Here is a 15,428-nt window from a genome sequence, read left to right on the forward strand (position 1 = left end):
CCAAGCATAGCTTTAACACATAATTGCATACGAAGTATGCAATGTGTAAAAGATTAAAATATGCAAAAAAGAAGGCAATTGGGAAGAACTTTACAACAGGCATGACGTAGCTGAATGCGTTTACAACCATTTCAACCATCGTAGGAGTGCGATTTCGACTCCCACTCCCGGGAGAAAAGGCTTTGAAGAGATTTACAAGGTATAATCGAAACAGCTGTCGCCTTGTCCGTCCTGATGTCACATTGTTTAAATTTTCCCCAAATTATTAAATAAATTATAAAATTAAAAATTTGCTTCAAATAAATGTTTTCATACATTTAGAAAAGCAATATGGGCAATCCCCGATTATTAAAATCATACAAACAGACAAAATTGGTTAATTCGTTGTAGTTCTATAAATAGAACGAAAACAGCAACAAAAACCAAAGTTTCTTTGAAAACCGCCGTACCAAGCATAGCTTTAACACATAATTGCATACGAAGTATGCAATGTGTAAAAGATTAAAATATACAAAAAAGAAGGCAATTGGGAAGAACTTTACAACAGGCATGACGTAGCTGAATGCGTTTACAACCATTTCAACTATCGTAGGAGTGCGAGTTCGACTCCCACTCCCGGGAGAAAAGGCTTTGAAGAGATTTACAAGGTATAATCGAAACAGCTGTCCCCTTGTCCGTCCTGATGTCACGTTGTTTAAATTTTCCCCAAATTATTAAATAAATTATAAAATTAAAAAATTGCTTCAAATAAATGTTTTCATACATTTAGAAAAGCAATATGGGCAATCCCCGATTATTAAAATCATACAAACAGACAAAATTGGTTAATTCGTTGTAGTTCTATAAATAGAACGAAAACAGCAACAAAAACCAAAGTTTCTTTGAAAACCGCCGTACCAAGCATAGCTTTAACACATAATTGCATACGAAGTATGCAATGTGTAAAAGATTAAAATATGCAAAAAAGAAGGCAATTGGGAAGAACTTTACAACAGGCATGACGTAGCTGAATGCGTTTACAACCATTTCAACTATCGTAGGAGTGCGAGTTCGACTCCCACTCCCGGGAGAAAAGGCTTTGAAGAGATTTACAAGGTATAATCGAAAAAGCTGTCGCCTTGTCCGTCCTGATGTCACGTTGTTTAAATTTTTCCAAAATTATTAAATAAATTATAAAATTAAAAAATTGCTTCAAATAAATGTTTTCATACATTTAGAAAAGCAATATGGGCAATCCCCGATTATTAAAATCATACAAACAGACAAAATTGGTTAATTCGTTGTAGTTCTATAAATAGAACGAAAACAGCAACAGAAACCAAAGTTTCTTTGAAAACCGCCGTACCAAGCATAGTTTTAACACATAATTGCATACGAAGTATGCAATGTGTAAAAGATTAAAATATGCAAAAAAGAAGGCAATTGGGAAGAACTTTACAACAGGCATGACGTAGCTGAATGCGTTTACAACCATTTCAACTATCGTAGGAGTGCGAGTTCGACTCCCACTCCCGGGAGAAAAGGCTTTGGAGAGATTTACAAGGTATAATCGAAACAGCTGTCGCCTTGTCCGTCCTGATGTCACGTTGTTTAAATTTTTCCCAAATTATTAAATAAATTATAAAATTAAAAAATTGCTTCAAATAAATGTTTTCATACATTTAGAAAAGCAATATGGGCAATCTTCGATTATTAAGATAACTACTTTTTTTTTTATGTTCGATGCCATTGAATTAAATAAGTTTAATCCTTTGTAGAATAAGGTATTTTGTGTATGTGTGAGTAACTACTTCGGCTGACATCGTCCCGATCAGACAAATCTCTCGATCTACCGCTGCTAGCCTCTCCAAATGCACCACGCTTCTATTTCGTGGTTTCCCAATTGTTTGTATGCGGTAGATGACATCATTGATTCGCTTCCCAACTTTGTATGGGCTTTCCCAACTGCACCGAAATTTGGATGGAACACCTTTCCCGCCGGTGAGGGTTGTATAACTGTACCAAATCTGCCTCACACTCTGTTGTTTTACCACTGGACTACTTTGAAGAACTTAAGGTTGACAGATTGGCTTCGCATAATCAGTATCATTCTGACGTTTCACAACCGTAGGGCGCGCTGGCTTGAAACCGCCCTTGCGTTCTTTCTTGAAAATTCTTTCCTTTGTTTTAGTGCGTCTATTTCGGTTTGTCAATGCCAGTGTTCTTCCTGCAGGTACATTGGGTATTAATTTGTGTGTTCCATTCGTTCCACTAATTTTTGCCAGGCCTATTGTCCTTGACTCTCGTGGTCTTTGTCGAGTCTCCTCCACCAGCACTCGCTTACTGCTGAACCCTTTCTCAAAACTGTAGTTAAGTGGTACATCCTTATTCTTATATTGCATAATCCTTTTCTGCATATCGATCCTGATGCCATGGTCAACTAAGAAATCTACTCCCAATATGACTTCATCAACGATCTCTGCCACAACAAATTTGTGTAGCACCGTGACCTTTCCAATTAAGACCTCACATACCACTTCTCCCTGGACTTGGTTATACTCGCCAGTGACCGTAGGCAATCTTGCTCCAGGTAACTGTTTTACTCTCCTGCTGAACAAGTCAGATCGGATTAAGGAACGAGACGCCCCGTATCTACAGTCAGTACATGCTCTTTGCCATCCACGTTTCCTATGACGGTAAGACTGCTCGATTTTCTTCCGATTTGCGATACAGATATCACAGGGAATTTATTAGCTGCAGCAAGTTCTCGATCTTTACATCTGACTCGCTCTTGCTCATCTACTCCAGCTTTGTACTTAAGACCACCCATGCTGTTGGAACCATTAGGGTCAAGACCGCAATAACGTGCAATATAACCTGGCTTCCCACATTTAAAGTATTTGATAACTCTATCATTCTGCTTTCAGTACCAATATTGCGTTCACTGAGGCTGTTTCCTGAGTCAGTGCACGTTATACCGTTTCAGCAAATGTTGGCTTTGGATTCGCATATGTAGCTCGTTTCGTTTCGACATCCCGTATTCCATTTATAAAGCTCTGAATTTTAACCCTCTTGGTGTATTTATTCTACGGGTGCCTCTGCAGTTGAGAGATGAGCCAATCTTTCAACATCCGACGCAAACTCCTGCAAAGTCTCATTCGCCTTTTGGTAACGGTTTTGCAACTCAATTTTGTATATCTGTTTCCTATGCTCGCTTCCGTAACGTCTCTCTACAGCGGCCATCAATGCTTCAAACTGTTCCACTCTTCCTCTGGAATAGTAATGTAAGATTTCAGCTGCAGGCCCTTTCAATGCCACGAACAGTGCATCAACTTTATCTTCAGCATTCCAATTGTTCACTGCTAGCGTCTTCTCAAATTGAAGCTTGAATACCTGGAAAGAAACAGAGCCGTCAAAAGTTGAATTTTTTCCTTCGCATTGCTTGCTGGAACAGCTGGGCGATTTAGTTGTAATTGCTCCATAAAACCTTTCAACGCTTCTATCTCGGCATCAAAGTTGTGGAGTTGTGAAATTTTTGCATCCTGCTCTTCCAAATTCCCAAAGCGCTGCGATGATACCTGTTCCGAAATTTGTGTCGACATTTCAGATATACGTGCTTCTTGCGCTTCCAGTTGAGATGACAAATATGTCTTCTGTTCTTTTAATTGAGATGACGTGCCTCCTGTGACTCCAACTGAGATGCCATTGTCGATGAATGTGCAGATATTGCAGCCAATATCATGTTAAAGTCTGTGCTCGTCACTGTCTGCGGTGTTTCGTTTTTTTCTTCCATTTTTGTTGTTGTCTTGTCGCTATCAGAATGGAAGACATACTCCTCAGCATTGATTCCTTCAAATACCATAGCTACCCTTAGTCGTATTTGTAGTTCGGATTTATTGCCAGTAATATCCAATCTACGGACTTCCGACGCCTTCTTCAGTTGCTGGATCTTGAATTCACTCAACTTTGGCATGTCCAAGTTTTATTCAAAATCTTCGGAATTTATTCGACAACTCCTCTTTTGACACCAATTGTAACGAATTTAGGGAAATTCCGGTTATTTGAAACCTTCTGCTAACGTTCAAATCGCTAAACTGTCCAATATTCAGTATTACAAACTGGTCTTTATTTAGACTACTTTGGGAGTACTTCACAATTATACTTCACTTCAAAATTAATAGCGTGTATAAATCAAACTGGTTAGTCATTCCTCAGCTTGCGCTGCTTTTGTACTCTCTGTTGCTTCGTCAGCATATTACTCCAAAGTTCTACACGTTTCACTTTCTAGAACTTCTGCTTGGTTACCAGCGATATACATGTATATTTGTAGTTTATGCGTTTCTCATAGTCATATGCGGGTGTATGCGTGAGTAACTACTTCGGCTGATGACTACATGTGTGTGTGTGTGAGATATCTCTTCGCCGCCTTCTACGTATGTGTATAAATGATGAGTTATGTGTTCATGTACACCAGTCTGGCTCGCTTTAATGTTTTTGTTGTTGCGTGATTATTTACTAACAGCCTAGTGTTGTCAACATTCGCTGAAATATTATATATTTTAACCGCCAGCAGCATATGAATTTTTTGCCTAATTCTTTTAAAGAAACCTATTGTCTTTTCCATTTTTTTAGATATGTAATCTATATGTTTGCTGAATTATAGCTTTTTGTCAATGGCAACGCCAAGGTCCTTAATGCTTTCAACTTTTTCAATGATTTCATCGTTGATTCTTATATATTCTTCATTTGCCATGTTTATTTCCATCAATTTAGTTTTTCGTTCATTTAATTTAAGCTTTTTCATCTTTTATCACTTGTTTACATTTTCGATGTCCGCCATTAATTTTAATTTACACTTCTGGGCATTTTCTCCAATAGCGTATATCGACGTGTCGTCAGCATACATTACTGTTTTACAATTCTTTATTACAGCAGTCGTATCTTTTATATAAATTATGAAAAGTAGCGCATCTAGCACAGATCCCTGAGGGACGCCCGTGTTCACACATAGATATTCGGACACAGCGTTATTTATTTTAGTTCTTTGAGTTCTTCCATCTAAAAAGGGCTTAAACTAATTGCTCTTTTTATCGTTTATACCGTACTTCTCAAGTTTTTGGATAAGAATAATCGGTCTGTAGTTTCAAATACACGCTTAAAGTCGAGAAAAATAGCCATAATTTTTTTATTTTCTAATGTTTTCCACTCATTCACAACGTAGTTGACATTAGTTTCACACGAGTAATTTTTCCTAAACCCTGATTAGTATTTCATAAGGAAATTATTGTTTTCGAAATATTCTTCTAATTGCATTTTAACAACCTTTTCTAAAATTTTCTCCAATGTTTTGAGTGTGTTTTTAGGCCGAAATTCATCACATTTAAAGGTTTTGTTCACTTTTCCAACAAACCTTATCATTGTATTTTTCAAGTTATTGGGAAATACTACGCTCGTAAGTGATTCATTAACTAATTCTGGCAGAGGTACCGCAATAGTACTCCAATTATCCAAAATCATTTTAGGGCTGATTTTTTCATATTCCGATTTGTTCTTTATCTAAGTGATTATTTTCCTTAGCTCTTCCCGATTTGTCATGCGAAACTTGAAAGTATACGTGCATTTTCTATTAGATTTTTATATTGCACATTTTCTATAAAGTTTCTTATTTCCTCTATGCTACTAATAAAATCTTTGGTAAAATTGCTTGCTATTTCATAATAAGTCTTACATACTTCGTTGCCAAATATCACATTTTTTATCACCTTTTTTTCCTTTAATACGTAAACGTGTTTTTTTATTTAATCTCACTCCACATTTTCTTCTGGTCATTTGCTAGGCTTATTCTATTGTTTATGTGTTTCTTTTTTCGTTCATTACTTGCGATTTGTAGGAGTTTCTGTATTTTCTGAAGTTTTCCCAGTTATTAATGTTAATTTCTTTTGCAATTTTATATAGGCTATCCTTCTTTCGTTTCATATTTTTTAACCGCTCATTGTAACATCCGGTTGGGGTACAACCGTTACTTATGACTTTTCCACAATAAATTTATTAATAGGTTTTTTAGTCCTAGCTCGATTACTTTTATATTCTCGTGATGGTTTGATGAGTTTCACATCTACGCTCTTTTGCGAAGCATTTTTTACTGTATTTAAAATTTTTTACTTTTTTTCTTCTGTCTTCTTTATCACAATTTGACGACTTTATCTTCATTTCAATGATCTCATGATCCGATATTTATCCATATTCGCTAACATTAACACTAATAAAGGGAATGTCGCTAATTATAAAGCCATAAGCGTTTTTGAGTTATTTGTCACAACAACTATCATTCAAAATGCTTTCTACCCAACTTTGTATGGGCTTTCCCAACTGCACCGAAATTTGGATGGAACACCTTTCCCGCCGGTGAGGGTTGTATAACGGTACCAAATCTGCCTCACACTCTGTTGTTTGACCACTGGACTACTTTGAAGAACTTAAGGTTGACAGATTGGCTTCGCATAATCAGTATCATTCTGACGTTTCACAACAGTAGGGCGCGCTGGCTTGAAACCGCCCTTGCGTTCGTTCTTGAAAATTCTTTCCTTTGTTTTAGTGCGTCTATTTCGGTTCGTCAATGCCAGTGTTCTTCCTGCAGGTACATTGGGTATTAATTTGTGTGTTCCATTCGTTCCACTAATTTTTGCCAGGCCTATTGTCCTTGACTCTCGTGGTCTTTGTCGAGTCTCCTCCACCAGCACTCGCTTACTGCTGAACCCTTTCTCAAAACTGTAGTTAAGTGGTACATCCTTATTCTTATATTGCATAATCCTTTTCTGCATATCGATCCTGATTCCATGGTCAACTAAGAAAGCTACTCCCAATATGACTTCATCAACGATCTCTGCCACAACAAATTTGTGTAGCACCGTGACCTTTCCAATTAAGACCTCACATACCACTTCTCCCTGGACTTGGTTATACTCGCCAGTGACCGTAGGCAATCTTGCTCCAGGTAACTGTTTTACTCTCCTGCTGAACAAGTCAGATCGGATTAAGGAACGAGACGCCCCGTATCTACAGTCAGTACATGCTCTTTGCCATCCACGTTTCCTATAACGGTAAGACTGCTCGATTTTCTTCCGATTTGCGACACAGATATTACAGGACATTTATTAGCTGCAGCAAGTTCTCGATCTTTACATCTGACTCGCTCTTGCTCATCTACTCCAGCTTTGTACTTAAGACCACCCATGCTGTTGGAACCATTAGGGTCAAGACCGCAATGACGTGCAATATAACCTGGCTTCCCACATTTAAAGTATTTGATAACTCTATCATTCTGCTTTCAGTACCAATATTGCGTTCACTGAGGCTGTTTCCTGAGTCAGTGCACGTTATACCGTTTCAGCAAATGTTGGATTTGGATTCGCATATGTAGCTCGTTTCGTTTCGACATCCCGTATTCCATTTATAAAGCTCTGAATTTTAACCCTCTCGGTGTATTTATTCTACGGGTGCCTCTGCAGTTGAGAGATGAGCCAATCTTTCAACATCCGACGCAAACTCCTGCAAAGTCTCATTCGCCTTTTGGTAACGGTTTTGCAACTCAATTTTGTATATCTGTTTCCTATGCTCGCTTCCGTAACGTCTCTCTACAGCGGCCATCAATGCTTCAAACTGTTCCACTCTTTCTCTGGAATAGTAATGTAAGATTTCAGCTGCAGGCCCTTTCAATGCACTCATCAACTTTATCTTCAGCATTCCACTTGTTCACTGCTAGCGTCTTCTCAAATTGAAGCTTGAATACCTGGAAAGGAACAGAGCCGTCAAAAGTTGAATTTTTTCAATCGCATTGCTTGCTGGAACAGCTGGGCGATTTAGTTGTAACTGCTCCATAAAACCTTTCAACGCTTCTATCTCGGCATCAAAGTTGTGGAGTTGTGAAATTTTTGCATCCTGCTCTTCCAAATTCCCAAAGCGCTGCGATGATACCTGTTCCGAAATTTGTGTCGACATTTCAGATATACGTGCTTCTTGCGCTTCCAGTTGAGATGACATATATGTCTTCTGTTCTTTTAATTGAGATGACGTGCCTCCTATGACTCCAACTGAGATGCCATTGTCGATGAATGTGCAAATATTGCAGCCAATATCATGTTAAAGTCTGTGCTCGTCACTGTCTGCGGTGTTTCGTTTTTTTCTTCCATTTTTGTTGTTGTCTTGTCGCTATCAGAATGGAAGACATACTCCTCAGCATTGATTCCTTCAAATACCATAGCTACCCTTAGTCGTATTTGTAGTTCGGATTTATTGCCAGTAATATCCAATCTACGGACTTCCGACGCCTTCTTCAGTTGCTGGATCTTGAATTCACTCAACTTTGGCATGTCCAAGTTTTATTCAAAATCTTCGGAATCTATTCGACAACTCCTCTTTTGACACCAATTGTAACGAATTTAGGGAAATTCCGGTTATTTGAAACCTTCTGCTAACGTTCAAATCGCTAAACTGTCCAATATTCAGTATTACAAACTGGTCTTTATTTAGACTACTTTGGGAGTACTTCACAATTATACTTCACTTCAAAACTAATAGCGTGTATAAATCAAAATGGTTAGTCATTCCTCAGCTTGCGCTGCTTTTGTACTCTCTGTTGCTTCGTCAGCATATTACTCCAAAGTTCTAGACGTTTCACTTTCTAGAAACTTCTGCTTGATTACCAGCGATATACAAGTTAACACGCGCCAGTTGCCCTTATCGCAACATTCCCACGTATGGCCAGTACACGCGCGCCGAGTCAGCAAATTATATTTCCCACAACATACGACTGCGCATGGCAACCCAACACCTTAAATCAAAGCCATGGTTAGTGACGGCAACTAACACCTGCAAATTATGGTTCTCACTACATACGGCCGCGCATGGCAACCTAACACCTTAATTCAAGGCCACGGTTAGTGACAGCAATTAACACTCATGCTACGGAACTACTCCAGACGCACAGTCAGCTAAATTCTATTACACATGATTGTGAAATGCACACGTACAGCACCTTTGGGAAGAAACCGACTTCAACATTCTCACACAGCGGGCTGTCAACAAGTTACGCAAGAGGCGCGTCGCTGCTTGTTGATTGGCTATATATGGGAGCAGTTGCGGCAGAGCCGGCAGTCGAGTCCTTTAACTGGCGCCCGAGCAGGGACCCAGGAAGTGAATAAACTGTGAAAAAAATTCAAAAAAGAATTTGTTGAAAAAAAAGAAAGAAGAACTGTGAAAAAAATTCAAAAAAGAATTTGTTCCAAAAAAAAAGAAAGGAACTGTGGAAAAAAAGGTGCTAAAAAGTAAAAACTGTCCTTGCAAAAAAGAAAGAGCTGACTAAAGAATTTGTTGAAAGAAGGAAACCGGGGAAAAAACTAAAGAAGAATTTCTAGCAAGATCATCAGCATTACATGCTACTGGCATTACCTACTAGAGGAAGTTCCTGAAGTGCCTGGACGCATTGCAACGTAATAGTGGTCACTAGTGAAAATTCCTGAGAGCTCCTGTACGCACTGCAGTGTAATTCTGATATAGTACGGATGATTTATCTCATCACGTGAGTATAAAAAACACAAAGGTAAAGTAAAATAAAAAAATATTCCCACAAAAAATGGACGATATAAGAGCCACAGTGACAAATTTGACTGGGGCCGTCAACGCCCTTCTTGAAAAAATAAATTTGCTAGAAAGGCGGGTGGCTCGCGTTGACTCAGCTAGCTCTTCATCTACAGCGGCCACTACTCCAGTGGTTGAAGAAGTGGTGGCTCAGCCACCCACCTCTGAGGCTGAGATCAGAGATTTCTGTAGGCTCCCTGATTGTGTTAAGGAGCTACAAGTGTTTGACGGTAACCCTGTCCAGTACATCTCATGGATTCACTCTGTGGAAGTGATCCTTTCAGACTTTGCGGTAATGAAGGGAAAGCCTCTTTACCGAGCGATTCTCCAACATATTAGGCAGAAGGTGCGGGCAGCAGCTGTTTCTGCACTTATTTCCTACAATATATTCGATAGCAATTGGGGAAAAATTAAGGAATGCCTCTCCCTGCACTACGCAGATAAGAGGGATGTTGGTACACTCGAACACCAGCTGCACCAGCTACAGCAAAAGGGAATGAGAATCGATGAATTCTACGCCAGGGTGAATCATCAATTCTCCCTTATTATTAATAAAATAAAAGCCGAATCCTACACGGAAGATGCCGTTAAAGTTCTGGTAGAAACCTACCGAAATCGTGCCCTGGACGTTTTTATACGTGGGCTTAACGGCGAAATGTCGCGAATGCTCCTTATACGACGCCCTAAAACATTGCCAGAGGCATATTCAGCCTGTTTGGAAATCCAAAATGTGGATTTCCGCAATTTTTCCGTTCATACGAACAATTCCAATAACCGTGTGGCTGTCCCTGTTAACAATTTGCCAGGTAGCGTGCCAATAAAGGATAAAGTAAAACTAAAATTATTCGAAAGTGTGGGTAACTCCTCCGAATTTGATTTCTTCGTTTTACCGACTCTTAGTGAATTCTGCGGAATCATTGGGGACGATACCCTGAGGAAATTAGGCGCGATAATAGATAGGAAGAATAACCTCCTTAGTATAGACAATTACAAAATCCCTTGAAAGACAGAAGATCTCTCGATGTAAACTTCACATTAGGAAAGGACCTACCTCTTGATATCCATGGAAAGGTCAATTCACTATTGGAAAAATACTCTGGTCTTTTCAAACCACTTAACGGTTATGAGCTTGCAAACACAAATGTCCGTGCAGAAATAAAAACATCAACTGACGAACCGGTGTATAGTAAATCCTACCCCTACCCAGCATGTATGAGAGATGGAGTCGAAAAACAGGTAAATGAGCTCCTAGACGAAGGTATCATCCGGCCGTCGAAAAGCCCATACAATTCCCCAATTTGGGTAGTCCCTAAAAAGCCTAAGGCGAATGGGGACAAACAGTATCGTATGGTTATAGACTATAAACGGTTGAACGCTGTAACTATCGCCGATACTTACCCAATTCCCGATATAAACGCTACTCTTTGCAGCCTTGGCCAAGCCAACTTCTATACTACAATTGATTTGACTTCAGGATTTCACCAAATTCCCATTAAGGATTCGGACATCCCAAAGACAGCCTTCTCCACAATGAATGGCAAATATGAATTTCTTCGGTTGCCATTCGGGTTGAAAAATGCGCCTGCGATTTTCCAAAGGATGATAGACGATGTCCTCAAGCAGTACATCGGGAAAATTTGTTAGGTCTATATCGACGACATCATCGTATTTGGTAAGGATGCAGAGGAACACCTCGTTAATGTTGAGAAGATTTTTGCAACGCTATGGGAGGCGAATCTTAAGGTTAATTTGGAAAAGACATGCTTCTTTGAAAAAAAAGTCGAATTTCTAGGCTATGTTATTACTCCCGATGGAGTACGCGCTGACCCAAAAAAAGGTAGAAGCTATTAAAACGATTTCACCCCCGGAAAATTTGAAGGATTTAAAAAGTTTCCTTGGTATGACCTCATACTATAGGAAATTCATTAGGGATTACGCCAAGGTCGCAAAGCAACTCACCAACCTCACTCGGGGGAAAATGCACAGGTAAAAGCAAACTCGTCCAAAAATGTAGCGATTATGCTTAACAAGGATGCCTTAGAGGCCTTCTGCGAGCTGAAACAACTACTGATGTCAGCGGACGTATTAGCATTTCCAGATTTTTCCAAACCATTTAATTTGACAACGGACGCATCAAACTGCGCCATTGGCGCGGTACTATAACAAGGATCAATAGGCGACGATAAACCGATAGCTTACATATCGCGGTCCCTAAACAAAGCCGAAGAAAACTACGCTACGAATGAAAAAGAGCTTCTAGCTATTGTTTGGTCACTAGATAATTTGCGTTCCTACCTTTATGGCGCAAAGAAAATTAGGGTTTACACTGATCACCAACCTCTGACATTCTCCTTGAGTAATCGTAATTACAATGCAAAGCTCAAGCGATGGAAAGCTCGTATAGAGGAATATAACTGCGAGTTAATCTACAAGCCAGGTAAGACAAATGTAGTCGCTGATGCACTCTCCCGTCTCAAGACGGAAGTGAACGCACTCACTGACTCCATAGCTGTACAACCATCGAGTACTATAGCTGACGCGGTGTCTAAAACTGACACTGCTTCAAAGGGTACCATGCACTCTGCAGAGCAGGACAGCTCTGACCTCATACCTCACGTAGAGGTACCCATAAATGTGTTTAGAAATCAAATAATTTTTAGGCGGGGGGCGAGTTGCGAGTGTACAGAAGAGCCTCATAGGGGGTACAAAAGGTACTTTGTCACAATGCCTGTATTAAGCGTCGAAGCTTTGTCACCAGTCCTCAAAAATTACCTCAACCCAAATGTTATAAATGGCATTAAAATTCCGGAAGATGACCTCCATAGTTTGCAGGCTGTATACGTTAATAATTTCAGCAGATATAAAATTAGGATCACGCAGCGCGTGGTAGAAGATGTGACAATAGCCGATAGGGTATTCGACATTATCGAGAAGGAGCACAAGCGCGCGCATCGAAATGCTCGTGAGAATAGGGAACAGGTACTGGAAAAATTTTATTTTCCCGCAATGTCCAAACAGATTAGGGAATACATTAGCCAATGCGAAACATGTAAATTGAACAAATACGATAGGCACCCTTCTAAACCATATGAGCAACCAACTCCCATTCCTAGTCATCCGTGCGAAATCTTGCACATCGATATCCTCGAAATTGAACGACAAAAATATTTGAGTTGTATCGACAAATTTAAGCTCTTCCCAATCAAAAATAAGTCATCTCCTCATTTGCGAATGAACCTAACGATCGCGCTGCATTATTTCACAGTACCACGAGCCTTGGTCATGGACAATGAACGCGGATTTTTGTCACCACTTGTATTAAATTATATCAGGTCCTTAGGGATAGAAATATACCAAACACCAACGCAGCGAGGCGAGGCCAATGGTCAGGTAGAGAGGCTACACTCTACTTTGATCGAAATATACCGCTGCCTTTCCGTTGAATTTCCTAGATTAACACCTGAAGAACGCGGAACTGTGGATAGGTATAATAATACGATACATTCCGTAATAAAGCGCAAACCGGCTGATGTTTTTCTGAATAGGACAGCTAGGATAAATTGCCAGGATTTAGCAAACTTCAGGGAGCGCACTAACGAGGACATAAAGCTCTTCTTCTACACGAACAGGAAAGTAGGAACTTAAGAAATAATAAAACTCGTTCGCCCCCCCGCAATTTTGACAGTGGCGATGAATTATAGCTAATATACAAATAAAAAGCAAGCAAAAGCCACTTTATAAGAAAGAAGCTGTGGCGGAAAATAGAAATTTCACTATAACCACGCAAAATGGGAAAAAATTCCACAAATCGGATATTAAAAATATCTAACGAAAACAAAAATGTCTATAAACAGAGAAAATGTCCAAGGACACATTAAAGACTTACAAAAAACATAAGAGGCGAGATTCGGCACTGAGAGGGAACTTCAAAACAAGAGCGGACTTTTAAGTAGGACAAATCGTGCCTTAGTAGGAGGTGGCGCCATCGAACATGACAAATGGCAATGCGACCTCCAAAACGGATACACACGATCCCCCATAGCTGGTTCGAGAAATGTTGGCTCCTCTGGTCGAAATTCAAGCACTCAAAAGCTCGGCAAGGCCGAAGAATTAATAATGTTGGTCAAGAGGTAGAAAACTCATGCATAGATCACTAAGCCCCGGTGGTCCGGGTGCAAATTCACTTTTGTATTCGATCTGTCGTATTGGTTCAATTCCAGTTAACTCGGTGGTCCGAGCGATATCAATCGAAGTGGTTCAATTCCTCCATGGGACTATTGGATTTAATTGACATGAGAAGTCACTCGTTCGATAGGCGGGAAAATTTTCACTTACAAAAACTTATGTTGTTCACTTTCAAAGGGGATACTCACGAGCCTTCGTCATGTCATCTGAGTTTATGCCTGCATTCCAATACAAAACAAAAAAAAAAAGAAAAAGAAAAGAACAAAAGTTAAAGAATTATTTGAGAGAGAAACATGATCTCACAAATAAAAGGCGCTAAAAGCCGCAAAAGAAAACAAAAAAAAAAGAAAAACAAAAGAACAAAAGTTAAAGAATTATTTGAGAGAGAAACATGATCTCACAAATAAAAGGCGCTAAAAGCCGCAAAAGAAAACAAAAAAAAAAAAGAAAAACAAAAGAACAAAAGTTAAAGAATTACTTGAGAGAAACATGATCTCACAAATGAAAGGCGCTAAAAGCCACCAAAAAAAAAAAGGGGAAACATTCCTCGAAAAATACTAATACTAACAAAAAACTAAAACTAACTTACAAAAAAAGTAACAAAAAAAGAAAAAATATAAATCTAACAAAAACTAACAACTAACTTACTAAAGTAATTACTGAAAACTAACTGTCAGAAAAATTCCACTTTTAACATCACTCCTGGGTCCTCGTAAAATCCTGTCAAACCCTTGCCGACCCGAACTCCACTCATTAGGTATAGCAGTAGGATTTAAAAATAGTCTACTTTATACTTGAAATGTTAATTACAATTTGAAATCTAAAATCTACCTAAATTAAAATGAAATTTGAAATTTACTTAGACTAGTACTTAAACTTTGAAATGTAAATTTTTTAATAGCAATAGTTAACTATGTATTTCACTAGTTATTAGAATTATGTGTACTCCGACTCCTAGAATCTGCCTCTGTGCATCCGCACAAGCATATGTGGTATTCGATCTCGACTCACCCGTGGTAACCGTACGTGATGGGTACGGCTGGATAATCAATGGCTACTTCAAATTAATTCATGTAATCAACCTAGCCCGTTATGAGGAAATAGCAAACCGCCTGGAAATTGAAGTCAAGAAACTGGATGAAACGAACGACCTCACAGACGTCATTTCTTTCCACTTGAGTAAAATCCAAACGCAGCTCGAGGAGCTAAAAGGCCCAAAGATCAAGAGAATCAAGCGATCAATCAACTGGATAGGATCGGCTTGGAAATGGATAGCCGCATAGCTGCACCCACCTTACAAGCGCAATGGTATGCAAGCAAAAAGCGCTGGACCTACTTCGAGAGGACGACTGTCTGCCACGTCTCCTCAAAGGTGGTAAAACTAGTTGTCGGTACATCAATTGCAATGACTCAACGATCGAGGTGATCAAGGAAGACACGATTCTCTTAGACAATTTCAATAACACCGTGTGGTCAGGTGATGCTCCCAATCACCTGAGCGGCTCTTACATCCTTCAACTGGAAAATGAAATGATCCGCATTGGTGACAGAACCTACTGGAGTATGAGTAGTTCAGGAGTTCAAATACTCCCCTGTGCTATCTACTATTGCAAATAAAAGCCTTGCAG

Source organism: Eurosta solidaginis, chromosome X (genome assembly GCF_040869045.1).
Source record: "Eurosta solidaginis isolate ZX-2024a chromosome X, ASM4086904v1, whole genome shotgun sequence".
Classification (NCBI taxonomy): domain Eukaryota; kingdom Metazoa; phylum Arthropoda; class Insecta; order Diptera; family Tephritidae; genus Eurosta; species Eurosta solidaginis.